The sequence below is a fragment of the Acomys russatus genome, chromosome 32 (genome assembly GCF_903995435.1).
Source record: "Acomys russatus chromosome 32, mAcoRus1.1, whole genome shotgun sequence".
Classification (NCBI taxonomy): domain Eukaryota; kingdom Metazoa; phylum Chordata; class Mammalia; order Rodentia; family Muridae; genus Acomys; species Acomys russatus.
In genome coordinates this window covers 45,736,532-45,764,001 of record NC_067168.1, presented here as the reverse complement: position 1 = coordinate 45,764,001, position 27,470 = coordinate 45,736,532, and the positions used below count along the sequence as shown (strand labels likewise).

At 48.0% G+C, this 27,470-nt stretch overlaps 1 protein-coding gene across 2 annotated transcripts in view; it reads right to left on the bottom strand.

Moving 5' to 3' along the window:
- The window catches only part of Myrip (myosin VIIA and Rab interacting protein), a 171,478-nt gene extending 151,360 nt beyond the window's left edge, over positions 1-20,118 (bottom strand). Inside the window, exon 1 of one of the 2 annotated variants that reach the window (XM_051140189.1) lies at positions 19,829-20,118. The gene's annotated coding sequence lies outside the window, so the exon portion shown is untranslated. The remainder of the gene's footprint in view (positions 1-19,828) is intronic. The other variant, XM_051140188.1, reaches the window with a different exon arrangement.
- Between the last annotated feature and the right edge of the window lie 7,352 nt (positions 20,119-27,470).

The following is a 27,470-nucleotide window of genomic DNA, read 5'->3' as shown; positions in this document are numbered from 1 at the left end:
TGAGGTAGTGAGGGATCCAGATTCAGGCCACACGACCCAGCATTGCAGTGCATGGGTCCCAACCTGTGGCCTTCCCTCAGACCTTTTCAGTCAACCCTGAGAGCCTGTATTTCCAACGGCCGCAGCAAGAGGAGGGAGAGACAGTTAGCCACGTTGTGGGAGGGTTTTACATGACATCCCTGTGGCAGGAAGGTTACTGATTCCTCCCCAGAGGAAGGTGGAGGAGGAGACACAGGAGGAGTTGTTTTCCCTACCTGCATTTGCTGGCCAGAAGAGTCCCAAATCCCTTGGAACTAGAGTTACTGGCAGCTACGAGCCACCTGACGTGGGTGCTGGGAGCTGAACTAAGGTCCTCTGCAAGAGCTGCAAGTACTCTTTTTTTTTTTTTTAATAGTTTTAAAAAACATTTAACTTAGATACCTATACAAAGATTCATGCATAGTTGAATATAAAATGATATTAAGGTTTAAGCCTTAATAACTATGAGGAAAATACACACATGTCCATAAACGTGATATTGAGAGCATGACATGATTCATAAAAAATTTTTGGTCTTCCAAAGTCACTCACTGTTCAAAGAATGAAAAGGCAAGGCACGGACTTGAAGAAAGTATTCCACACCATACTGCTAGTAAGTAACGTGTGCCTGTGACCCCTACCTTAAAATTTCTATGTAAAGACAGCAATCAGAAATGGACAACGCGGGGACTGACTCTGACATGAACTCTGGTGCCCTATATTTGACCACCTCCCCTTGGCGGGGAGGCCTGAGGGCACTCAGAAAGAATAAGCAGGCTATCAGGATGAGACTTGATAGCCTCTGACCATATAATGGGAGAGGGGGGGCACCCTCTGTGAGAGCACGTTACTGACTGAGCATCTCCCGGGTTCCACTGTACACTCATTTTTACAGCAAAAAGAAGTCTGGTTGTGGAGTTGGTACCTTAGAATCCCATCATTTCCACAATGAACCGTGTCACTCAGAGTTGGCAGAGTAAGCTACTTGTAAGTTTTGGTTCACCCATTATAAAATCCACAGATCTCTGAAATGCCATCTCTTTTTAGGCTATGGGTCTCCAGGAGCCATAAGGTTTGAATTAACCAAACAACATCATCTTGTATTTTTCTTCCTTTCCTTTCTTTTGAATCCATAATACACTAGAAGTCTATAATACACTAGAAGTCTATATAAGTATTTGAACTGGACCAGTTTTCATTTAAGAAAACAAAATGTTTCCAAAATAAAAGTTAACAATACAGCAAGTGCTCTGGCAGGCTCTTCAAGCTGGGTCATAATAAAATGTCCATGATAGCATGAGGGAGCGATTCCGGCCTCGGTAATAGCTTATTCTTATTAGGTAGATAAGAAAAGGAGTGCAGACTCACTCCAGGCAACAGAAGAAGACATCTAAATTTGGGAATGTGGTCGGAGGGAGACTGGCTAAAGACCTTTGACATCAGCTTGGCCCACTGCCAGCTTCACGTACCCCGCTACACCTTGGAGATGCATCTTCTACCGCAGGGGGTGTTGGAGACATACACTTTAATTAAAATTCACCGATTCAAGTGTAATTAAAGTATGTGGCAGAATTCTACTGACAGGATTGCAGGGACCCTCAGCATCACCTTAGCAGAACAGCTGCTCCTGTAAGAGGCCCCACGCTCGCAGAGAGCTGAGACCATAGTTTTATATTCTGGCTATGTATTTCAAGTTTTCATCACCATTTTTTTTTTCAAAACCTAAAGGCCAGACTGCATAGTGTGACATAAGTAAGCTGACCCAGAGAGTCAGCTGCAGTCTTCAGATTCCAAACTCCCCCAACACCGCTTCAATAAAAACCCAGAGCTGTGCCAGACTCAAGGGAGCCAGGAGTTAAGCACAGAGGTAGGAGGCAACCGACTCTCAGCAGAGTGCCAGACAAGATGGGTCACTTTTCCCCAGCCCATTGCTCTCCTGACGTCTCAGCGATGGACCTAAATTGTCAAAGGGGAGCAATGCCCACTGCACAAAGTCACTAGAGTGGCCTACAGTTCTGTGCCTCTGGCCTCCTGCTGAGTTTGTTTTTGTATGAACTTGTTCCTTTAGCTTTTCAAGGTTCTCTGTAGCCCCCAAGATAGCTCCATGTAGGAGAACCTGACCAATGAGACACGCTGTCCACGAAAGGGAACCACTGGGGGCCACGAAACACACTGCTGACACTCAGTCAGCAATGGCTTCCACAAGAAGAAGTAAATGCGAGGCCAGGCCCCACAAGGAAGGAGGAGCAGAAGGAGACATGGGAGCACAGGTCTGCCTGGCTCTTCTCTGTCCCACAATTCCCCAACTGCAGAAATCCATGGAAACCAGCTTCTGAAGAAACGCTTTCCTGCCCATTAGTAGGCCGCCGAAGGTTCTGCAAATCAATCCTCATTTCTTCCTTTAACTTGGCTGCAGATAATTAGGCTTTTGTACTACAAGTTCTTCATATATAAAAAAGACTCAAATAATGACCAGCACACTGCACAGGCATAGTCCCACCAACACTAACTGATATGGCCGCCACCAGCTTCTGGTGACCGTGTGGAAGCAGTTAACACTGCTGAGCTGGACTTTTAATCGGATTATAATTAACTTAAATATTAAGTAACATTCAATTCAACTACCAGAAAACTCTTAAAGGTGTGCGTGTGCGTGTGTGTGTATGTACGTGTGCGTGTGCATGTGTGTAACTCTGGTCTATAGCTGTACTTTCTCTACTGCATATTTCATGAAATCTAGATGCAAACTAAGTAATTATAATGACAATTTATACTTGAAATTTTCATTGTAGATATAAATACTAGTTAGGAATAAGGAGGGGAAACGTGGTATCATTGCCTGTGTTCCTGAAGTCCCAAAGAATAAATAAATGTATTATTTTACAAAGAAAATAATTTTTATATTTGGCCAAAGCAACAAGTAGAGCAGGTTTTGGGAGAAAAGTCAGAAATCAAGAATATGGTTTTTTAAAAAAACTTGCACAACTAGAGGAGACATTGGGCAAGGTACTGAAGGGAACCAAGAGAGAAGTCTGGTCTAGAAATATAGGTTTGGGTGGGCAAGATAGCTCAGTGGGCAGGTTTGCTTGGCACCAACCCTGATGAGCTGAGTTTGATCTTCAGGACCCAAGTCATGGAAGGAGACAGACTCCTGCAGTTTGCCATTTGAATACATGCACGCACATGGGTACACACAAAGATACATAATTAAAGAAAGAAGAGAGAATGAAATAGAAGCCAGTTGCTTACGGCAGCACACACCTGTAAGCCACACACAGGTAGTGTAGGCTACATGGAATCCTGACTCAAAAAAATAAAAATAGAAATACAGACTTGTCATTCATCGACATAAAAGGGTATATCTGTGAACACCATGAGCTCTACAAGAGGAAAAACAAATGAAGAGGCCAAAATATGTAGCATGAAACAAGGAAGTGAACTGTGAAAGAGAGGTTAAAGGTCATAGGTGATACAGGAAGAAGTTCCTAGATGTGTCAGACAGAGTTGCGGGAGGTGACGGGGAAAAAATGGAGAAGCTATCTTTAAAAAGAGAGCCAAGAGACAAGCTGAGAAGCTCCAGGTCACTGATTAGACGTCACACACACACACACACACACACACACACACACACACACACACTTACACACACACACCTCAGCAGCTGTGAGAACCCTGAGTGGAGGAGCCAAGGCAAGGCCATTACCTCTCGCGCCCTGCAGAGACTCAGAACATCAAAGACACAAAGAGGTTACAGCATCTGCTAGACAAATTGCAATACAAAGGAGATGGCGGCTGATGGGTGAGCTCCAGACCAAAGGAAGTGCACAGTGCAAGTTTGAAGGCGGTGGAATAACATTACCAGTAAGTAATATACCGTGAAAAAAAAAATAGAAGTCTTATATACACATGGAGGGTTTGACTTTGCTCTGAAATTGGAAACATTTTCATACAAATTGAATAGAAGGCCAGTCATGGTTAAACTCTCCTTGATGGGCTGAAGACAGACATGAGTGTGGTCCAGATTAGATGCTTCAGGTCTAGTGTGGACGCTGAAGTCACTGCATAATGAATGCCAGGGACTAGAAAGGGCATATAGAGCTTCTGGGTAACGAAGGAAGACATGGGACCTGGAGGAGCAGGTAGAGCAACACAAAAGGGAGCCGGGGGACCAAAAAGCCTGGCTCTTCTTACCTCAGGCTTCGCCTCATGCTGCAGTTACCTGTGGTCAACCAATGCTCGGAAGGCATTAAAACGGAAAATTCCAGAAACAAACAATTCATAACTCTGAACTGCATACCATTCTAAGTGGCATGATGAAGTCTTGCGCCGTCCCACTCCATCCCACCTGAGGCATGAATCATGTCTTTGTCCAGAGTCTCTACAATCCTCATGAGTCACTCCTGAGCTGTCTCAGTTCTCTCAGATCAGCTGCCGCAGAGCCCCAGTGCTTGTGCTCACGTCACCCTCACAGTGCCCTAACGTACAAGAGGAGTGCTGTAAAAGAGGAGTGAGGACAGATTGCCTCTGCTGTGTGACCACACGCCAGGGAGCACGGGAAACACAATGTATACAGGTGGATCCATTTTCTCATTACTATTATGAGGACATATGATTTTTTTTTAAAGGTGGGGGAGGTAGTTCATTTTGGCTCACAGTTTGAGGAGATACAGTCTGCTGGGCAGAGGAGTCATGGCAAGTGCATGATTAGTCACATTGCACACATAGTCAAGAATTAAAGACAGATGGACACTGGCTCTCAGCTCACTTTCCCCTTTTTACTCCATCCAGGACCCTAGGCCATGAGATGGTGCTGCCCACACTCATGGTGGGTCATCCTGCCTCAGTTAGACCTTTCTGTAAACACTCTCACAGACATGCCCACTCTTACACACCTTTGGGTGTGTTTAGATGATCTCCAATCCAGGCAAACTGCCAGTGAGAGTTAAACCATCACAAACTGGCACCCAAACATATCACTTTCCTGCTCTTCAAAGGCTCCTAGCTATCTCACAACATTGTCTGAACAGTCCCAATAGTGTCCAAAGTCCCTTCTGAGACCCAAGAAGGCTCTCCACCATGATGCATAAAATCAAAGTGCAAGTTAAAGGCTTTGAATACACAATGGCTCAGAGCAAACACTCCCACTCAAAAGGAGGAACCAAGAGAGCCACAGGAGAACACCAAGCCAGAGCCCAGCAATGCAAACACTTCATCCTGCAGGTCCACATCTGGCATCTGAGACCAGCAGGACAAACATTGCATCCTGCAGGTCCATATCTGGCATCTGGAGCTTTTGGGCGGCAGAACTGGAAAGTGAGGACTGCCCAAAGCTGTCTGCGCCCAGGCGATGCTGTGTGAGTCTCAGCCTTGATCTCTCTCTCTCTCTTTCTACTCAGATAGCAGGTACGATGTAACCAGAAACCTCCTGCTCCTGGGTCCCCACCAGGTTACAGTGTTTCCTCAAACCATCAACCAAAATAAACCTTTCCTTCCTTCAGTTCCCTTTTGTTGGGCGTCTTGTTACAGCAGTGAAAAAAAGTAACTAACACAGGTTCTGTGCTGACTAAGGCTTCGTGCACAGCCGCAGGCCCTGAAATGCAACCTCACAGATGACAGGGAGGGTGTGTGTGTCACTGTCTGAAGGAAGTGGCACACCCAAGAGAGTATAAGAAGATGGTGGGATAAAACCAAATATACTAATAAGTAGGCAAAGCTCACACTTGGAACCTGCAGGTTAGGGATAAACAAAACAACTTCATGCTTTGTTGATACCTCCAAATGGTTTTTCAACTGAGACTAAAATATTCAGAGCTCCAGATGGTAAAAGTATGAGAAAAAAGATGAAGCAGGAAGATGCTAAGGCAAGAAAAACTTGGTTAAACTTGGACTTAGAAACAAAAGCATTTTTAGAAATTAAGATGGCTATAGGCGAATTAAACTAAAACTCACTTGACACGTGGCTTTGCATATGTGACACTGAGCCCAGGCTCGGGGATTACTGAGGAAGACAGGGCAGAAATACTGTAGGAGCCAAAGGCGGTGGACCACATCAAGGAAACAATGTTTTCTGGTCACAACAGGGCAGCTGTACCTCTAAATTCACCGTGGTCTGAAGCAACACAAGACTTGTGCAAGATCAAGCCAGACAAAATTCTGAATAAGGAGAAGGGTGTGAACATTAGGTCTAACCCCTAACTAAGTAGCTGCAATTGATAGATGCTGAGAGGTCAGTTTTCTCTCAGGGTGTGTGGTCCCAGCTGGGTTGACCATGCTCCAGGGGAAGGAACAGCACAAAGTCAACTTGATGGTTTTAAAAATAACATATAAATGTGTTTAAAAAGAGTACACAGGGGCTGGAGAGATAGCTCAGGGGTTAAGGGCGCCACCTGCTCTTCCTGAGATCCTGAGTTCAATTCCCAGCAACCACATGGTGGCTCACAACCATCTATAATGAGATCTGGTGCCCTCTTCTGGCATGCAGGCACACATGCAGGCAAAACAATGTATACATAATAAATAAATATTTTTTAAAAAGAGTACACAAAGGAAAGGGGTAAGAAAGGAAAGTAGAGCTGGGAGCAGCTGAGAAGTGGTGGATATGTTCAAAATACACTGTATGAAATTCTCAACGAACTAGTAAAAATCAGAAAAAATAAAATAAACAAATAGAAATATAGAAAGCTAAGTTGAAAGAACACAAAGTAAAACCGACAAATTGATCTCTTTACATTTCCCCATGACTGGTTAATCAAATTGCAAAATTAATAGTAAAAAGTAGAGTATTTAAGTAACACAAAGGACTAAGTGTGAGCTGACAGACAAACAGAAACCTTTGCAACCAATGAGTACCTTTTCAGGAGAACACAAAATTCTTATTTTATTTTATTTTTTAAGATGTATTTATTAAATGTATGAATGCTCTATCTGCATGTATGCCTGCAGGCCAGAAGAGGGCATCGGATCACATTATAGATACTTGTAAACCATTACGTGGTTGCTGGGAATTGAACTCAGGACCCCTGGAAGAACAACCAGTGCTCTTAACCTCTGAGCCATCTCTCCAAACCCCAAAATTCTTATTTAAAAATGGCCATAAAAATGTCAACAGATTTTAAGAACATGGAATCATATAGCACCATTCTCTTTATATTAAAGTAAAAAAGAAAAGTTCTATATTTAAAGAAAAACTTCTAAATCATAAATCAAAGAAGAAATTATAATAAAAGCTTGAAAGGTTCATGTATGAACAGTAACAAAAATGTCACAGGCCAAAATGTATAGATGCAAACATTGCCAAAGCAATAGTTAGAAACATATAGTTCTTGATGCACACACAAGATAAAAGGGAGGCCGTAAAAGCCAATGCTTTTGCCATTTGAAGAGACTTTAAAAAGCCAGCTGAGCATGGTGGTGCACTCTTATAAAGTCAGCCCTTAGGAGAGGGGGAGGGAGGAGGGTCATCATGAATTCATGGCAGGCAGAAAGACTGTTTCAAGATGAAAGAATTAGAGGGAAGGAGGGACGGGAGGAAATTTTTAAAACTGAGAACAGAGATTAATAAACAGAATGATACACAGTAGAGAAGAGAGAGGCAACTACTGGCTCCTTGGTGAATAAAAAGAATGTGTCTTTGGCAAGAGTGAGGAAGAGCAGAGGCAGGGCCCTGGCTGGTGATGTGCAGAGACACAGGCTAAGCCCCTCCTCCCACAATCCTCATCCCCTGAGCAGAAGGGACACCACACAAGCGCATCCGGCATGGAGATGACAAGGAAGGGCAATTGTTGATACCTGGAGCTGTGGAAGGGAGGGCTCCCACCTGGGTGGCAGAGACCTCAGGGGAAATTTCCCACAGGAACCACAAAGCTAGAATCCCCTGAGCAGCCTCGTAAGGACTTGGCTCAAGGATGCAGTTATGGGGGCCATCCTAACTGTCTTAACTGAGAGGGGATATCATCGGTCCCGTCACCAGAGCCCCTCAGGATTAGTGTGAGGTTTGGGCGAGAACGATGATGTGTTTGAACACTAGGTCTTCAGTTGCTGGCACTGTTGGGGGAAGCGTAGCCTGTAGAGCCTTGTTGGAGGAAGTGTGTCACTGGAGGGAGCCTCTGAGAGCTGAAAGACACGTGCGGTTTCCAGTTCACTCCCTCTGCTTCCTGCTTGTGCTCCAGCTGCCATATCTGCCTGCCGCCATGCCTGCCTGCTGCCACGCCTACCTGCCGCCATGCCTGCCTGCTGCCACGCCTGCCTACTGCCACGCCTCGTCAGTGATGGCTGACTGGAACAATCAGATGAACTAATGGCTAGATGAAGTTATGGTACATAAATACAGGTTGTTGGAAGCAGCTCTCGGCCACCATGCAGAGGGAGGGAGGGAGAGGAGGAGGAGGAGAGGAGAGATACAGAAAGGGGGCAGGGGGGGACCAAAATGTCTGGATTCTATAGTGAAGGGCCTCTGGGAGAGGGGTAAGGCCTGTCCTGGGCTAGGGAATTCAGGGTAGAGGTACGTCAGCTACCTGGTATATCAGGTAGAGATCCAGGGATACCTGAAACCAAACAGTGGTGATGGGCTCTTAAACCTTTGGAGCCACAAGCCCAATAAAGCCTTCCTTCTATAAGTTGGCCTGGACATGGTGTTTTATCACAGCAATAAAAAAGTAGCTAATGTGATTAGTAACTTGATTTTCTTTTTTGAGACAGGCTCTCTCTGTGTTAGCCTTGGCTGTCCTGGACTCGCTTTGTAGACCAGGCTGGCCTTGAACTCACAGCGATCCACCTGCCTCTGCCTCGCCGGAGTGCTGGGATTAAAGGCGTGCATCACCATGCCTGGCAGTAATTTGATTTTCAAAGGAAACAAATCTATGGAACCTCACGTTCATGACAAGAATCCAGACAACACCTGCCATGTCAAGGCTAAAGGGACACATGGTGAAATGCAACTGGACACAGTGGTCCAAGACAGACTTAGAGTTTGGTGACACTTGCATGAACAGAACAAGCGGTATAGTTGCTACTTTTCTCATCACCGTGACCAACTCACCTACCTGACCAGAAGGAATCTAAGGAAAGAAGGCTGGCTCGCAGTTTAAGTGACTACAGTCATGGTGGCAGAAGCAGGGGTCTGCATGTCATGTGGCGTCGGCAGTCAAGAAGCAGGGGGTGACGGATGCCGGAGCTCACCTCACTTTCTCCCCCTTGGGGTTCAGTCTAGGGCACCCGCCCATGGGCTTGGGGGTTCAGTCTAGGCCCCCCGCCCACGGGATGGTGCCACCCTCATCCGAAGTGTGTCTTCCCACCTCTCTCACGGATGTCCTCAGAGCTTTGCTTCCTGGTTATTCTAAGTGACATCTAGTTGACAACAGAGACTAGCCACCACAGACTATGCCCATCTTCCCCAACATAACTCCAGCTTCCAGCTTCCCTGGCTAGAAAACAACCCGGAATTCACAACAAATCATGGAAGCATGAGAGCATCACACAGTTGCCTGAACTGCCAGGACCTAGTCCAAGAGCACTACTTAAGGACTTTGACAAACAGTCATGGTAGCTCCCAAGCCAAAGGCCCCTCTGCCCTCTGGGCACCCGTCCTTCCCAGAGCCTGCACACCTATATTGCTTTCCAAGGCTCTGCTCAATGAGATTAAATCATCAGACCACAGTATGACTATGCTCGCCGCAGCTGGAGAGCACACATCTGTCTTCCTCCATGGCAGAACACTCTAAATCAAAGCCATAAAATGGCATTCCATAGGGTTTTTCTTATCTCTCTGGGTGACATATAAATGTATACAGAAACTTTAACTCATAATCACATAGGAAGGATAACAATTAAAACACAAAAAGCAAGGGCTAAAAGATGGCCCAAACAGTAAAATACTTGCCACATATGGACTTGACTTATGATCCCCACCACCCATGTCAAAAAGGCCACACGATGGTATGTATCTAACCCTAGTGCTGGGGAAGTGGGAACAGGCAGATCCTTGGAGTACACTGACCAGCCAGCCTAGCAGAGGTGGAGAGAGACCGAAGAAAACACCTAACACTGCATGCGCACGCACACACATGAGTACAAGCACACACGCAGGTGCACACACACACATACACACAAAAATTTTTATATAGTTGCATAAAGCTTTCTTGACTCTCCTTATAGAAATGGAAAAAATTCGTTCTTAGGTACGAAGCAGGTAAAGAGCCTCTTGATGAAGGGCTTGGGCACCTCCACGCCATCCACCTCCCAACCTGTCTTCCTGACCGTCAAGCCACATTGTGCTCTTCTGCGAGCAACTGAGCAGAAACCCTTCCTTGTAACCGCGTTCATGGCACCGCTGCATTGGCGCCAACCCAGCTGAGGTCCTCTGAATCATAAAGAAGAGATGAGGGAAAGAACCAATTGCTTAATGATGAGTCAGCACCCTGGGTCGCGGGAGGAACGGGGCTTCCCTGGGTTTCCTTCAGTGCTGCTCACTGCACTCACCTCCCCCTCACAGCCTGCCCCCACTGAAGGTTCTGCCACGCACCTGGCCAATTAACAAACTGTTACCCACTCTCCCAAGCAGACGGATGCTCATGGGATGCTTAGGCAGGCCAACACCTGCTACTGTTAAAACATCGGCGTGGGGCACTGGTATGTGAGAGGACAGCTCATTAGTGACCAACTCTGTGTGATGATACCTCTTGGGCTAGTGAGGCTCACAGCCAGCAGGGTTTTGAAAGTAAAGACTTTTCAAGCCTGCATCCATCTGGACAAAGAATGCAGTATTTTTTTTTTTTTCAGAAGTGACCCCTGAGTAGGGACAGAGTGACTTTAATTTCCTCCCTTCTATGCTTACCTGTGTCTTATAACTCATGTGTCTTTTCTTAATAAGTTGAATCATCTTAGCTTTAAATGCCAGGTCAAATCCCACATCTCTCACAAACTAGCTTATCTGGACTGCCCTGCCTCCAGCAAAGCCTGCTTTGATGAGTCAATGCTCTTTGAAAGGGACTAGGCACTGTTTTTGTTTGTTTGTTTGTTTGTTTGTTTGTTGTTTTGATTTTTCGAGACAGGTTTTCTCTGCGTATCCTTGGCTCGGCTGTCCTGGAATCGCCTTGTAGACCACGCTGGCCTCGAACTCACAGCGATCTGCTTGCCTCTGCCTCCTGAGTGTTGGGAATTAAGGTGTGCGCCACCAGCTTGGGGTTCTATGTTTGAATCAACCCGTGTAAACTTACCTTCCTTTCTGAAGATGCTGAGTCCACTGAAGGACCAATGGGAATGGGACGGCTTCCCAAAAGCAGATGCTTTCTGGGTAGGGTGCCCGAAGGAGTGTATGCAGTAGGAAACGTATGGTGTTATAACTGAAAAAATGTGATTTCCATACTGTAACATCTAGGCATAATGTCAAAATTAATTACTATCAAGTCTAACTCAATGATAGGAGATTAAAAAGATATAAGAAAGGAACCTGATAAAATTAAACAAAAGTGTAACTTTTGAAACTAAGTCAAATGCTTATTGAAGGTATACATTTTTTCTGAAGGTATACATTATTCTTGGCTCCTCTCTGAAGCTCTCTCTTCACTCTTTCTAGATATCTGAACACATCACTGTAGATCAAAGACAGGACCACAAACTTAGGGGTGGGCTATTGGCACTGTTGCTCCATTATGCGGGAGGTCTGACATGCTATAAATAACTATAAATAAAAAAGAAACAACATCAACATTATTTGTGATGCGTTTTGCTTCCTACTAAAATATTCAGAAAAATCTATAAACCAACAAAGATGCTAGGAAAAAAAAATATATAAACCACATGCAATGGTCAGGCTTTGTTGTCAACTTGACAGACTTAGCACCACCATCCAAAAGGCGTATATCTTGGGTGCCTGAGAGGGAGCTTCTAGCCTGGGTTAACTGAGGTGGGGAGGCCCGCCCTGAATGTGGGGCCCACAGTGACTAGAAAGGCAAAGGGAGCTGGGTAGCAGCACCTCTCCCCCTCCTTATCCTAAGGGCACACACACTGTGACCAGCCGCTCGAACCTGCCACCAGGACAGGCTGTACCTCACGCCGTGATCTGAAGTCAATCTTCCCTTCCTCACATCAGGTGCTTTTGTCACAGCACAAACGGATTAAACTATATATTGGCAATAACCAATTAACAAATGTAATTATCTGCAAAAAGCTCCCACTGGAAAGAACAATAAAAGCGTTGAGTGACTGGGGACCGGCTGAGTAAAGTGCGGCCTGCACACAGGACAGCACACACCATGAACAAGGAAGGAAGCAGACATTCTGCAGCATGGGAAAACTTCAATACGCAGAAGCAAGCCACCAACCCAGGTTCGTGCGATGCTGAGGATGGCCACCGTGCGCAGAGAGACTGGAACTGGTGCGGGTTTGCGGTGACCAGGTGCACTGTACATGGTGAGGGATGGGGGACTGGCCATGGGCACGTGCGTTTTCTTTGGAAAACAACAAGGACGCTCTGATGATACTAGACTGTGCTGTTTACTGCACACCCTGGGTTTAACTTAGAACTTTGAATTACAAATGTTAAGTGAGTGAACTTTGGGGGGCGTGAGGATTATACCTCCGCAAGGACGTGAATTTGAAACTGATAGAAACGACTCTAAACATCCCATACAGGCCCCCAGAGCTTCCCGGAGAATGTTACAAAGCTTTGTTACCATCTAAAAGGAGCGGCTGTTGAGGAGATCCTGTCCATGAGTAAGGCAACTAAAAAAGGATGAGGAGCCTCCTCCCCATAAACTACAGAGTCAAGTAAACCATGGCAGGGCTTCTCTAGGGCGTTGGGAGGGGAACGGACCAGAAGATCCTAAATTTCACATTCAAGTCTAAGGCGTCTGGAGCGGATATGAAAGTTTTGAAGAAAAAGTCTAAGACGGGATGATTTATTCCAAGGTTTTAGTAATTAAGTAAAATGGAATTTAGCCCAGGAATCACAAGACAAATGGGACAAAACAGAATCAAAAGAACATCGAAACAAAATCCGTATCTGGCCAAGACAGGAACAGATAATGAGACTAGAACGAATTCCTCCCTCCGTGATAACGAGATAGATGGCTTTCATTACAGGACGGATCCAACCTCTGCCTCAGACGGCACGGAAATATAAACGTTAGATGAGTCTAACTGCAGAAAATACAATCTTCACCCTGACGGGAGTCTCAGCAAAGCCAGGCCTTTCCTGTGAAGCTAATAGACTCCTACGAAGGTCGTGTCTTAGGGCAGAAGTCGGTTGAGCCAATTCTGGTATAGCTGGCCAACGAGGTCCAGATTTGTGGGGTCGGGAGACCTTTATATGATGACTGCAACTGTCTCCAAAGTCTCGGATGACAGGCAAAGCGTCCCACTGTTGTCACTATCTCCAACACTGTTGTTACTATTATTATTCAATTACCGTTATTAGTCTGACCAGGGCCCAAAAGAAGAGTCTGAGAATGAGCGAATCAAGATGTATGATTCGGAGGTGAACGGGCCAGTGGAGAGAAATGACAGAAGGCAGGAAGAAAATAAGATAATCTTCCAAGAGTTTATACAGCGTCAGGGCAGCGAGAAAGCCGCTTAATCAAACCCAAAGGCCACAGTTGAAGACAGGAGAAAATAGAAACTCCCAATACGCTGTGGTGGAAAGTGGAGTGTCAGAGCCCTCACTCATCTACAATCCCACTGGATGAAACACCCCAGAGAGAGGCTGGCCAAGTATATCCTACTCTCCAGTCTGGGAACACAGATGCTAGACACTCACGTGTGACCCCGAGATTTATCAAGGACACTTATTGCAAATGGTAGAAATATCTTATTGTCTATCAGTGGGTAATGCTGAAACCTAGGCAGATCAGAGGCAGCTGAATTAAACAGGAATCACGAGGACTTAAGTTCAAATCCCCAGAAGCCACATAACAGGCAGGCAATGAAGATGTGCAACCCCTGCTGCCCTACTGTGAGAAACGTAGTAAAGACGAGACTCCCCTAAAAGGCCATCTGCCAGCTAGCCTGGTGAATGCAGCTGCAAACAGCCAAAGACTGCTCCAACCAAGGCGGAGTGTGAGGACCAACAGCAAAGGCCGACCAGCATATACATGCTGCTTGGTGTGAGAAGGCATGCATTCACACACACACATACACACACACACACACACACACACACCACACACACACACACACACACACACACCACACACACACCACACACACACACCACACAACCACCACACACACACACACAACCACACACACCCACACACACCACACCACACACACACCACACACCACACACACCACCACACCCAACCACACACACACACACACACCACACACACACACACACACACACCACACACACACCACACACACACACACACCACACACACACACCACACACACACACAAAGTTTACTGCTGTTGTTGTTGTTGTTTAAGAATCAACAAAACTACTGTGGTGGCTTGAGTGAGAAATGTCACTAGAGGGCTCAAGTATTTGGACATGTGGTCCCCAGTTGGCAGCACTGTTATGGGTCCTTGCTGGAGGAAGTAGGTCACTGGGGGCGGGCTTTGAAGGTTTATAGCCCAGCCCTACTTCCTTTTCACCCTCTTGGCTTCCTGTGTGATAAATGATCCCTCAGCTTCCTGCTCCAGCTGCCTGCTGCCATGCTTCCCCGAGCATTATAGACTCCCTCTCTGGAACATTAAGCCAAAATAAACCCTGTTTCCCATAAACTGCTTTTAAATGGTGTTTTATCAGAGCACTAAAGCTAATAATAAATCTACAATGGCCAATAAGCATCAACACATATTTAGAGGTTAAAAAAAAATAATAGCACAGGGCCAGGTGAAACAGATTTCCATGGCAATTAACTTCAAACACAAAGTGGGAGTAGCTACCGATAGGCACTTGGTCCCAATGTGGCAGGTGGTACGAATTCAACTCCAGGTTCTCCCACGTCCGAGTCTAAACTTCCCACTCACTCAGGAGAGGAGTTTTCTGGAGTTAACTGGCTCCTAAGTACAAGGCCAGATGCCAAGGAGGGCACAGAATGACACAAGGCTCTCGCCACCCTGTAGGAGGACACAATTCATCTGGAGAAGCTCGGCTCTTGGCCCTCACTCTAGCCTGTGAACTTGGAAAGAGTGCTGAACTTCTGAAATCCAGGTTTGTCTGCAACTGAAAAGGCCAATGTCCTCCCACCTGGAAAGATGAAGGAACCATATGGTGCCCAGGGTGTGCAGACACCCATCCACACTCGGTGTCAGCCCAGTCTCACTGTGCCCGGGGTGTGTAAACACCCATCCACACTCGGTGTCAGCCCAGTCCCACAGTGCCCAGGGGTATGCACACACCGTCCACACTCGGTGCCAGCCTAGTCCCACAGTGCCCAGGGTGTGCACACACCGTCCACACTCGGTGCCAGCCTAGTCCCACAGTGCCCGGGGTGTGCACACACCGTCCACACTCGGTGCTAGCCTAGTCCCATAGTGCCCGGGGTGTGCACACACCGTCCACACTCGGTGTCAGCCCAGTCTCACAGTGTCCGGGGCGTGTAAACACCCATCCACACTCGGTGTCAGCCCAGTCTCATAGTGCCCAGGGTGTGCACACACCGTCCACGCTCGGTGCCAGCCCAATCACATTTAGAAGCACAAGAGACACATCTCAAGGCCTGTCATTGAGGGTGTTTCCAGAGAGGGTTAGCTGAAGAAGGCCCGACCTGGATATGGGTGGCACCATCCAATGGACTGGGGTCCCAGGAAGGAAAGAAAAAAAAAGCAAAGAAGAAAACGCGTGGGCACCAGCTTTAGTCTCTCCGCTTCTTGACTGTGGGCGCAGATGTGAGATCAGCTACCTTACTTTCATGGTGCCACAGCATGGACAACGCCCTTGGGCTGTGAGCAAAATAAATCCTTCCTTCCTTAATTGCTGTGAGAAATAATATGGTCACCGAAAGAACACAGCGCCCCAAGCAGCATCTTGATGATGCAACGTCGACATGGGCGAGGATGCCAGGCAGCCCTCACTTAGCTGTCTCCATGCCAGCCCCAGAATCCTCCCCTGTTCCCCCTGACTGAACTCTCCCTGTGAGGCACTGAGGAACATTTTCCCAGTAACCCATCCAATCCTCGAAACTTGCCCTAGATAGCACTCTGTGGAAGGAGCCATTGGCCTCAGGAAAGAGATCTTTCAAACCTTGGGGAGATTGTGGGGTGGTATATAACACACATACCTAAGCAAGGCTTCCCTAACACCCCAAGGACGTGCCACCATCGCCCCACAAGGCTGAGGAAAAAGGACCACCATCTCAGCTCAGCTCAGCTCCCAAACCCTGGGGTGGACTCTCTCTGTGAACTCAGCAGTAGGGGTCAAAAAGGGCCTTCCCACCAGAGAGCAGGAAATAACATCTATTAGAGGATTCTGGAGATTCTGGGCTGTTGGGTTTTATCTCTGGATTCTTTTCTGGGTCTTTGTTTGTTTGTTTGTTTTGAGACAGGATTTCTCTGTGTAGCCTTGGCTGTCCTGGACTCATTTTGTAGACCAGGCTGGCCTCGAACTCACAGTGATCTGCCTGCCTCTGCCTCCCGAGTGCTGGGATTAAAGGCGTGTGTGCCACCACTGCCCGGCTTATCCCTGGATTCTTTCTGAGGGCTCCTGACAGTGGGTGGCTGCATTCTCCAGCCAACATGGTGCCGCCATGTGGCAACAGCCCCAACACTTCATAAATCAGTTGAAATTTTCTGATTCCATCCAACTTTTAACTTTGAGGCGTTAAAAATAAACTAATTCATATTTTTTCCACTCGTGTCACACAATTTAAGACGCGCACCATTCAAATTTAGTCAATGGAAAAGCAATTCAGGGGAGTAAACTAGACTCCGCTTATCAATGTCTGCTCTAACTGGGGTCTGGCTATCACCCCATCAAATAACTGATCATCCCTGAATGGTGGGACTGCCAACCCAGATCCTAAGATCAAACATTTCCATCTAGTTTTCTGCTGTAGATAAATGACTCTTGGTTTGAGCTCATTAAAAAGGGGGTTTATAAAAAATTAAGCCAAACACGGCTCATACCGTTAACCCCAGCATTTGGGAAGCCGAGGCTGGAGGATAGCCGCAGGTTTGAGTTTAGCCTGGACCACATAGAGAGTTCCATGAACCCTGAGCTATAGGTACGACACTGTCTTAAAGAGGGGTACGTGAGGGGGGGTGCAGATAAAGAAAACCAAACCGTGACAGTCTCGTTTCAGCTTGATAGCCAAATAATATGATAAAAATGAAATGAACTTTGCTTGGCCAAACTAAATAATGTGAGTTACTTCCGGGGCCTACTGCCTTTCATGAGTTATAAGGAGACTGTGAAGGTTTGGGTTGTTGATGTTGTTGGCACTAGATACACAAGTGTGGCTAGTCTATGAAAATCCATCCAGTATACACTTTAAATAGTCACTTTTTTTCTTTCGTATGTATATATGCCTGCGTGTATATATGTGTACCATGTGCCTGTGTGCTCTGTGCCTGTGGAGGTCATTCATGTGTGTATATGTGTGCCCTGTGCCTTCGGAGGCCGTTCATGCGTGTGTATGTGTGCCCTGTGTGCTCTGTGCCTGTGGGGGGCATTCATGCGTGTGTATGTGTGCCCTGTGTGCTCTGTGCCTGTGGGGGGCATTCATGCGTGTGTATGTGTGCCCTGTGTGCTCTGTGCCTGTGGGGGGCATTCATGCGTGTGTATGTGTGCCCTATGTACTCCTTGCCTGCAGAGCTCACTATAGGGTGTCAGATCCTCTGGAGCAGAAGTGAGCCAACACGCAGGTGCTGGAACCAAGCCAAGGTCCCCTGCAAGAGCAGCCAGTGATCTTAACTGTTGAGCCAGCTCTCCATCCCCAAATACACACTTGAGAGCTATACAACTTTTTGTAATTATACTTTACTAAAATGTTAAAACAAATTGACCAAGGGCTGATGAACAATCCTGCTTTGCCTGAACTCTGAGATAAGACCACGTCAAACACCATCAGAACTAAGCAGACATAAATGAAGGGGTTGGTGTTTAGTTTTCTATGAGGCACTCTTTGGCCAAAGATAATCAAGTTGATCTGAACACCAAGGCACAGACATGCTCTTACTCCACTCCCTCACCCCACCCCACCCCCCCCCACCCCACCCCACCTCACCCCAGGACATCTCTAAGTCTGTTAGATCTTGGGCTTTTTTTCTTTTTTTGAGTTTGAGTTTGAGTTTTCCAGACAAGGTTTCTCTGTGTAGCCTTGGCTGTCCTGGACTTGCTTTGCAGACCAGGCTGGCCTTGAACTCACAGAGATCCACCTGCCTCTGCCTCCTGAGTGCTGGGATTAAAGGTGCACTACACTTTTTAAACCAGCAGTTCTCAACCTTCATAATGCAAACCAGACACACCTTCTGGCCCAGAGGCACTCCCGCCATAGGTGGGGGACGGCTAGGAAACCACAGATACCCACATCCAGGCCATGAACACCAACAGGAAGACGGAAAGCAACCTTCAACGCTTTACCAAAACTAAATGTCTCTGGAAAAACCGTATTTAGATCTGCAAATCACCTCCTTTCCATACCACCTGCAAGGTCCCTTCTTCCTGGTACCACAACCCCAGTGCATTTTCACAGCGTGCCCTGGGAACCTCAAGAGCCTTGGGAAGACCAGCAGCAGGTGTTCCATCTTAAAAATGAAAATTATGAGGCTCAGAAAAAAGGTCTGTCAATTATCAGAGGATATAAGTAGTGGTGGCATCACTGGGTGTCAGAGGAAGGACATGTGGGACCAGCGAAATGACAGGCAGGTGCAACAACCCTCTCCCCAGCTCAAAATGGAAGAACAGCGTCTCCAAGCTCTGAATCAACCACACCTGGAAGAGGCCTCCAGTCTCCCCCAGAAAGTCTCTAGATAATTAACAAAAGGCAAAGTATGAGGTAGGGGGTGGGGCGGGCAGAAACGAAGTCCATCTCAAGGATTTTCTAGGAGATAGGAGAGACCCTTAGAGAAAGCCGCCTTTGAGCGTTCTAGCTTCCCGTTCCAGGCCTTGACTGGTGTGTCTTGGAAGAGCGGTTGGGATACAGGTCCCGAGGACAGGGTTAATTTGGGAGGCCGGAAGCCAAACACAGCCTATGAAAGCGCTTAGCAGAGTCCCTGGCCTCCCGCAGAAACATCAGTCAATTAAGTGACCAGAAGAGGACAGTGCCTCAGATTGCCGCACTTACCAGGGTTCCCACCACACAAACGCCCCACACGGAAGGTATCCAGACACTGCCCCAGCCCTCAGTCGAGACCCAGCGGGTGGGCTCTAGATCGCTCCAAGTCTGATGTCTTTGTAGATAGTAGGAAATGAGAACGTGACCAGGATGACACCCCGCCCAGTACCTTTTCTAGTGCACTTCTTTGGCAGCCCAGGGCTGAGTCCAGACGCAGTCTGCCTTAGGGGTTAACGCTGCGCCCGAGCCGTGACCTTCGACGAGTCCCTAATTAGCCCCATTTTACAAATATTAGGAGTCTAAAAGAGTCATGTGGCCCGTGCTGGCCGGCTGCCTGGTGCGCACCGGGTGGTTTGAGGCGCCCGCCAGTGAGCGAATCCCTTAGCAAGGTCCGCGGCGCACCGCAGCCCGAGCGCTACGTGGCCAGCGGGGAAACGAAGGGGTCAGCTCCCGCCCCAGCAGTCACAGAAAGGGGCGGATCTGACTCTGTCGGGGCCAAGTTCAAGTATCCACCATCCCCTCCACAGAGGCAGGCACCATGCACCGCACCAGGTGCGGGGACCGCGCGCGCGACATCTTCAGACACCCACCCCAAAAGTTGCCGCAACGTGATAGCGGAGCGTGGCATAGAGCTGCGGATGCGGAGGGGAAAGCTCTAGGACTCACCCGGGCTGGCCGGCCTGGAGTAGGTCCGCGGCGGGGCTCATGGATGGCGGCCAGGCTCAGGGCCACCGCGCCTCGGGTGGCTCCGGGTCACCTGCCGCAGGGTCCAGCGCGCGATCGTGAAGCTGCAGATTCCCGGTGCGCCTGAGCTGGGGCCGCAGCCACAGCGGGAGCCGGGCAGCGCGGGCAGGAGGACGGCGCGCGGCGACGAGGGAGGTGCCCGCTCCAGGCAGCCAGCCAGCGCCAGCCCAAGCCGCTGCGGCCGCCGCCACCTGCCGGCCCCGCTGACCGCCAATCACAGGCGCCCGGGGCGGCGGCGCGTGCGGAGGCGGGGCGGGGGCGCGTGCGGGGCGGCTGGCGGGAGCGGCGGTGACACCAGCGCGCCTGCGCCGGGACACCGGCCGCCTACCCCGCGGGTTCCTCGCGAGCTCCCCGGGTGCGCGGGTGGCACGCGCCGGGAGGGGTGGGGCGCATGGGAAAGAGGCGGGGCTGGGACTGCGCGCACCCGGAGAGCTGCGGGTTGCGGCGCAGTGCAGCGCGGGGGTCGCGATCGTGAGCACTCTCCTATACAACCAGACCTAACTTCGGGTCATCCCTAGAGCCGAAGTCAGGCTTTGCAGCCTTGGAGATCTGCCCACTGAGGGACGGGTCACCGCAACCTAGGCCTTTCTGGTCCTAGGAACAGCGCGATCTGCTGTTGGCTCCAGCCTCAGCAAAGACGGCGTGGCGCACCTGCATCAACACCTCCTTTCACTTCACTGCCCCCGACCCCCAGAGTGTTTTTTAGTAACGGTTGTGACCGCTGTCTGCATTCCGTTATTCTCCAGGGAACTTACAGAAGCTAGCCGTGCTCGCTCATTCAATAAACACTACTGCCGCGCTAGGCGCGTGCCCCTATAGTCGCTGCACCGCTGGGGTAGTGATCCCGCTACTACTGCAAGTGAGGGGTGCACTGGGGCGCGTGCCTGCAGTCCACGTTCACCAAACGATGACTAGGAGCTGAGAATGCCCCGCAATCTACGGCTACTCCGCTCGTTTATTATACCAAGCAAGCCCAAGGTCTGGCATATTCTGAGAGCAACTACCTCAACCTGGGGAAACACCTGGCCAGTGTCGACTGCTGGCTGGGTAGCAAAGACTCCCGTCAGAATAAAGCTTCCACAGCGCTACAGCGGTGATTTCAAAAATCTCAGCTCTAAGTCTCATAGGTCAATGCGCCGAGGTCGTGTCCTATGTAAATGCATGCAGTGGAAATGGTAACACGCCTTTGCAGAACAGCGAGGGCAGGAAATTAAATAAGAACGTGTAAGGCATTGAATTGGTTTCTCTAAAGAACCAGTTTCCTCCCTCGAGGGATTTTTAAACTGCTAAAGGAAGAAAGCATTTTATTTATTTTCCATTCTAACTGTATTTATCTAGGTTCAGCTAGTACCCACACCGTACAACATTCAACAGTTCACCAAACTCCCTCCCACCCTTGCCTCCCCTGTCTCAGCTCCGGCCGCTCAGCACAACCATTGAGTACCTTCGCTGGAGAACATCCTGATTAAAATCATTAACTTCAAGTGTCAACCTGAGGCGATCTAGAATCACCTGGGAGGCTGACCTATGAGCGGTTCCACTCCAGGATCCTCTTGAGTATGTTAACTGGGGTGGGAAGACCCATCAGCTGTGGGCGGCACCATCCCCTGGGCTGGAATTACCCGCTTCCAGGAATGAGGTCAGTCTTCCCAGAGTGTATATTACATCACCCAACAAAATCGCCACACCCTGGGCCGGAGAGACAGCTAATGGGTTAATAGCATTGTCTGCTTTCAGAGAACCAGAGTCTGATTCCCAGCACACACATGTCAGCTCACAAGCATCTGTAACTCCAGTTCCAGGGGATTTGAAGCCCTCTTCTGACCCTCACATGAACCAGGCATGCAAATAGCATACAGACCTTCATGCAGGCAAAACACTCAAAACACCTGAGCCATCTCAAGGACCCCCCCCCCCAAGACTGGGGTATTCCGACAGCGAGTTAGCCAAGAAGATGAAATGACAGGATAGTGAGTTAGATAGCCAAATGTTTACCCCCTGCACCTGCCCCTCCCCCTTGCTGGCTAAAGTGAGCCACATTACCTCTCATGGGCCCCTTGCTAATTTCCTGACCTCTGTGAACACTGACTCCCACACAGGCACGCTCGCGCGCGCGCGCACACACACACACACAAACACACACACACACACACACACACACACACACACACAGGAGATGCTAGGATTCACTTTTGAGCGGTAATATGCAGCATTGCTCTTTCTAGGCCTGGGCTCACCTCACTTAGTATAAGACTTCCCAGTTCTATCCACTTTCCGTGAACTTCATAACTCCGTCTTCTTCACCATGTTTTTATTATCCTTGCATCTGTTGATGGACACATCGGCCACCTCTGTCTCCTTGCTGTTATGAATGGAGCAACCAGAAAAGTAAGTGGACGATGATTTCTGGGGTGGACTATAGAATCCTTTGGGTGCACGCCCAGAAGGAGTAGAAAGGTTCATTTTCACCCAGACCTGGTGAGGATCTCGGCGTCTGCAGCTGGGTCCCAACCCCACAGCCTCTTCCTAACACTGAGGCTGGGCTCAAAGGCTATCTGACATGGTGCTAGTCTTTGCGAAGTTGGCTTGGCAAATAACTGTCTCATGAAACTCCCAAGAGTCAAGTCTTGACACCTACCCAAGGATTTTGAAAGAAGGGCAGAGTTGCTGAAGGATTTGAAAAAGATCCCAAATAAGAGGGGGAAGTATCGATGGGAACCCATTAAGTGGAGGAGCCCTGCCCCCACTTGTAGTTCCTCAGGTTGGGAAGAGGCCTCCTTCAATTTTTCACCAGAGATAATACTGATATTTTTTAAATGTGTTGTCTTACAGATGAGTTGGGTGTCCAGGAGCATGGCAAAAAAAATAAAATAAAAGAAAGAAAGAAAGAAAGTTCCAACTGTGACTTCCGTGCTCAATCCACTCTGAGCTGTCACCCATCAAAATTCTGCCAAACTCCAGTAGGGTTCTTTTCCCCCAGGGACTCGGTTCATCAGTACCTGCTCCTCTTGCAGAGAGCCCTAGATTTGTCTCTGGCAACCCCACCAGGTAGCTCATGGCCATCAATAAATCGAGTTCCCAGGGATCTGGCACCCTCTTCTGGCTTTCATGGGTACCTGCATATATGTGGCATACATATACACAAACACAAATAAAAATTTTTCTAGACTTTAATTAAAAAAAAAAAAAAAAAAAAAAGGACCTATCCTGTCTTTGCCTCTCGTGACTCAGAGAAGAATTTATCTTTCCACTTTCTGCATGCTCTTGAGCCCTGGATAGGTCTTAATGGATTCTTCTCCTACAAAGAAAGAGCTGTTTGACATTTGGGCACACAAGAAACTGTATCCCGGCTTCTTTTAAAATGGAATCCAGACAGTCCATTTCTAAAACGATTGATGAGTTTGTACTGACTGGAAAAAGATGTATCTCAGGAGGATTCTGGGTAGAATTAAAAGACCACTAGTCACACGACTAGAATGCTGGTCTGAGCTCATCACCTCCTGGATGTGTGACCTGGGACGTGCCTGTCAGCTACCCAAACCCTAGGTTCCCCCAATATAAAATACAATACAGTCTTCTCTACTGCCCTGGAGGTGTTTTGATTAATCAATACAATGTATATGAAACTCTTTTGTGTATAGCAAAATGTAGCAAATGTTAGTTATGAGAAATTATCATTTGTAGCCTGGAGAAAGAAGGTTTATAAATAATGTTACCATGCAATTTTTGACATTTCCTAGCACAGAGGTGGCAGGTTAGAGGGTTCACCTGCTACCTCCCTGTCAGCCAGGAGCAGAGCTCTGCCTCTGTCATCCCCCAGGTAACGCTTGCTACATGGCAGTAACTAAGTATTCTCAGGGACCCTCACTCACTGAGACAACACTCAAGCCAGAGACATGTCAAGCCCTTGGCCTCCACAGCACTATCTTGGTGAGTTGTGCATGGCCAATCAGTATTTGGTGGATGAACCTAGAATTTAAGAATGAGCAAATTGGACCTCATGACAGTTGAAAGCACGGCTCTATGAACAATCCTGCTAAAGGGATGAGCAGGAAAACTACATACTAGAAGAAAACATCTTCAAATCACATATGCAGCCAAGAACTCCTCTAGAATGTATACCGATTTTTAAAAATTCAACAGTAAAACTAACCTCCAAGCAATCTGATTTGCCAATGAACAACACCAAGCCATGAAGCAATAAATTGCCAAGGAATGTACCCCACTCATTAACAGGCACCCAGAGATGCTCAGTATCTGTAGCCACTAGAGAAACGCACACTGGGACTACAGTACAATATTGGTACACACAGCTGCCAAAAGGTGTGTGTGGGGGGTGACAATACCAAATGGCCACACAAAGGCAATGAAACACTCCCGCAGGAACTTAAATGACACGAATCCCTTTGGACAGAGATTCACACTCTTTCAGAACCCGAACCAGACTTACCTTCCAGTGAACAATTGCCACCTTGGGCATCTAGTCCATCGATGTGAAAATTCCTCGTGGCTAGGGAGATGCATCAGGCACCAAAGCACTTGCCTCGCCTTCGTTTGATCCAAAACCCATGTATAAAAGCCAGGTGTTTACAGCCTCAGTGGTGGGGAGGCAGAGCCAGGAGGGTCTCTGGGCCTCCAGCCTGGCCACCAGCCTGGCAAAGTTCCAGGCCAATAAAAGACCTCGTCTCAGAAAGAAAGTAGACGACACTCGAGGAGTGACACCTGTGTTCAGATTGTCCTCTGAACCTGTGTTGTGAGCAACAACAAAAAAGATATGCTATGTCACGCTGCGTCACATTAGCTATATTTGACAGCTATAAAAGAGCGGATTGGGATCCGGAGAGATGGACCCATGGTTAACAGAACTGGTTCCTCATGTAGAGAATCTGTGCCCAATTCCCAGCATCCACCTGGTGGCTCACAGCCACCTGCAACTCCAGTCCCGTGGGAAATGATGCCTCCTTCTGGTCTCCATGGACAGCAGGCACACACGTAGTGCGCAGACATACATGCAGGCAAAACACGCACACACACACACATGCATGCGTGCAATCTTTTTTAAAATAGTAAAGATTGAGTTTGAGATGTGTAATTTTTTTTTTTTATTTTTTTTTTTTTTTTGTCCTTTAAACACAGCAAAGTGTATGGCTTCTGACGTCTTCCTGGGCAGGGTGCCCACCTGACGCTGGCCTGCTGGAGACGGCCTGCTGGAGTCTCTGAGGCAGCCAGAGCTGCCCTCTCTACTGTCCGTTACCGTCCGCAGTTCTCAGAGTAGAACTGGACTTTACATAACCGCAACAGAACATCCCATTGTGATTTTTTTTTCAGACACAAATTTGTTTTTTTTTGTTGTTGTTGTTTGTTTTTTTTTTTTTTTTGGTTTGGTTGTTTTTTCTTTCCTCCTCCTCTTCTTCCTCCTCCTCTTCCTCCTCCTTCTTTTTAGTTTTTCAAGACAGGGTTTCTCTGTGAGGTCCTGGCTGTCCTGGACTCACTTTGTAGACCAGGCTGACCTCGAACTCACAGGGATCCGCCTGCCTCTGCCTCCCCAAGTGCTGGGATTACAGGCGTGCGCCACCACGCCCAGCTTTCTTTCTTTCTTTAGTGAGGCTAGATCATTAAGTCAGTTCTCACCGAAACATTAGATTATATGAGTATTATATTATCACTTTGTGAAAAAAAAAATACGCTCAAGCAGCTCTTTTAGGCTTACTCCAAAATGCAGCATGCCTTGCTTTATTTGCAGACGTTACTATCACGGGGCCTTCAGCACACAGGGAAACGTCTGCTGGAGCGCCTATCGGACGTTGAAGCCAGCTTGTCCATTTTCAAACACATCCTGTTTCAGGTGAGGCTCCTTGGACGCAGAGCCTGAGACAGGAATGTAGGGGCCTGTGGTTTATTAAAGAGACGCTCTTAGGAGAGAGGGAGGAACAGGGCAGGGCATCACCAAAAAGAAGGCCCGGATGGAGTCCGGTTCCTCCAAGTCCACGGGGAGCTGTGAAGCTTGAAACGATGGCACTAAAGCTGTCCCACCTTGTGGCAATGGGCTAGCAATGATAAGCTACCATTCATCAATGGTGCGCCACCCTGTGCCCTGCTAGGGGGCCACAGTACTCCCGTGTGTGGTGGCTTACAGAGTAATTCTCTGTGAGAGGCAGTTGCGAGCTGTAGGTAGTCACACCCAGCAACGAGGAAGGAGGCACAAGCTCAGGAAAGGCAGCGTGGTTGAGCGCCAACATCATCCACCATACCTCGCTCCCTAAAGACCTTGAAAACAACACAACACTTCTGCAGGGTAGAGGAGTTACAGTTCAGTTGCTGCTAAGATGGTTTTTCCAAAACTGGATTCTACACAAACACACGTGCATCCACATAATTGAAAAAAATAAACATCTATATATTTGCAATCGGAGCATGAAGTTACCTGACACCAGGCGTATGTATGGGTGGAAGTCTCTAGAACCGAGCTTCTCAGGCGGGGATCCCCTGTGGCGTGAACCTGTGAAGTCAAACCACGCGGAGCTTTCCTGTCAATAGCCCCACCTAGAGGCAGAAGATGGAAGTGCACAGTTCAAGTCAGGCTGTCGTAGGAAAAGACTGTGATGCTTGGGTGTAAAATGCCCCCAAAGGCTGGTGAGGAAGGCTTGCGTCCTAATGCTGTGGTGTTCAGAGGTGAGGCTGCTAGAGAGGGACCGATGGGATCAGGAGGGCTCTGACGTCATCCTGCCCCTCAGCAGCCACCCATGATATCCTACTTCCTGCCTTGCCTCGGACCCACCAACCGCGGACTGAAAGCAACGAGGAGTCAGCATGACCCTTTCCTCCTTGTAAATTGTTTACACCAAGTGTTTTGTCACAGCAACGGAAAGCTGGAACAGATTCCTTCAGAATTTCTGCTCTTTAAAGCAATTGAGTAGAAGACGTAGCCAGGCACGGTGGCACACACCTAGAATCGCTACCCTGGACGGTCGCAAACAGGATGACCAGGAGTTCAAGGCCAGGCTTGACTACATAGGGAATTTGAGGTCATATGCAACCTTGTCTCAAAACAACAAGCAGGTGAGTAACGTGTGTATCTTGAGGTGATGGAGCAAAACAAGGTGTCCAAACAGGAATAGAAGTGGTTGTTTCTCGCACTTCCCTGCTACGTGGTTTTTAGAATATTGGACATTTTATTATGCAGCTATTTGTTTCTTACTACATAACTATCCTGCAACAGCCAAGCAGAAATAGTCATAGAGGCTTGTTAATCCCTGAGGTGGGTGTCTGGTCCTGGGTGCTGCTGCTGCTGCTGCTGCTGCTGCTGAGAGACGCTGATGAGAGCAGGGCAACCTCATCCATGATCTTTACCCAATGTTGATTTATGACTCTGAGAATCTTTCTCACTGTAAGAAACTAATTGCCTGCAATAAAAGCCCAGACTTGGTTCATAACCACCGTAAGCAAATCGTATTACAATGTTTCTCTGAGTCCAGAGCTGGTGAAACC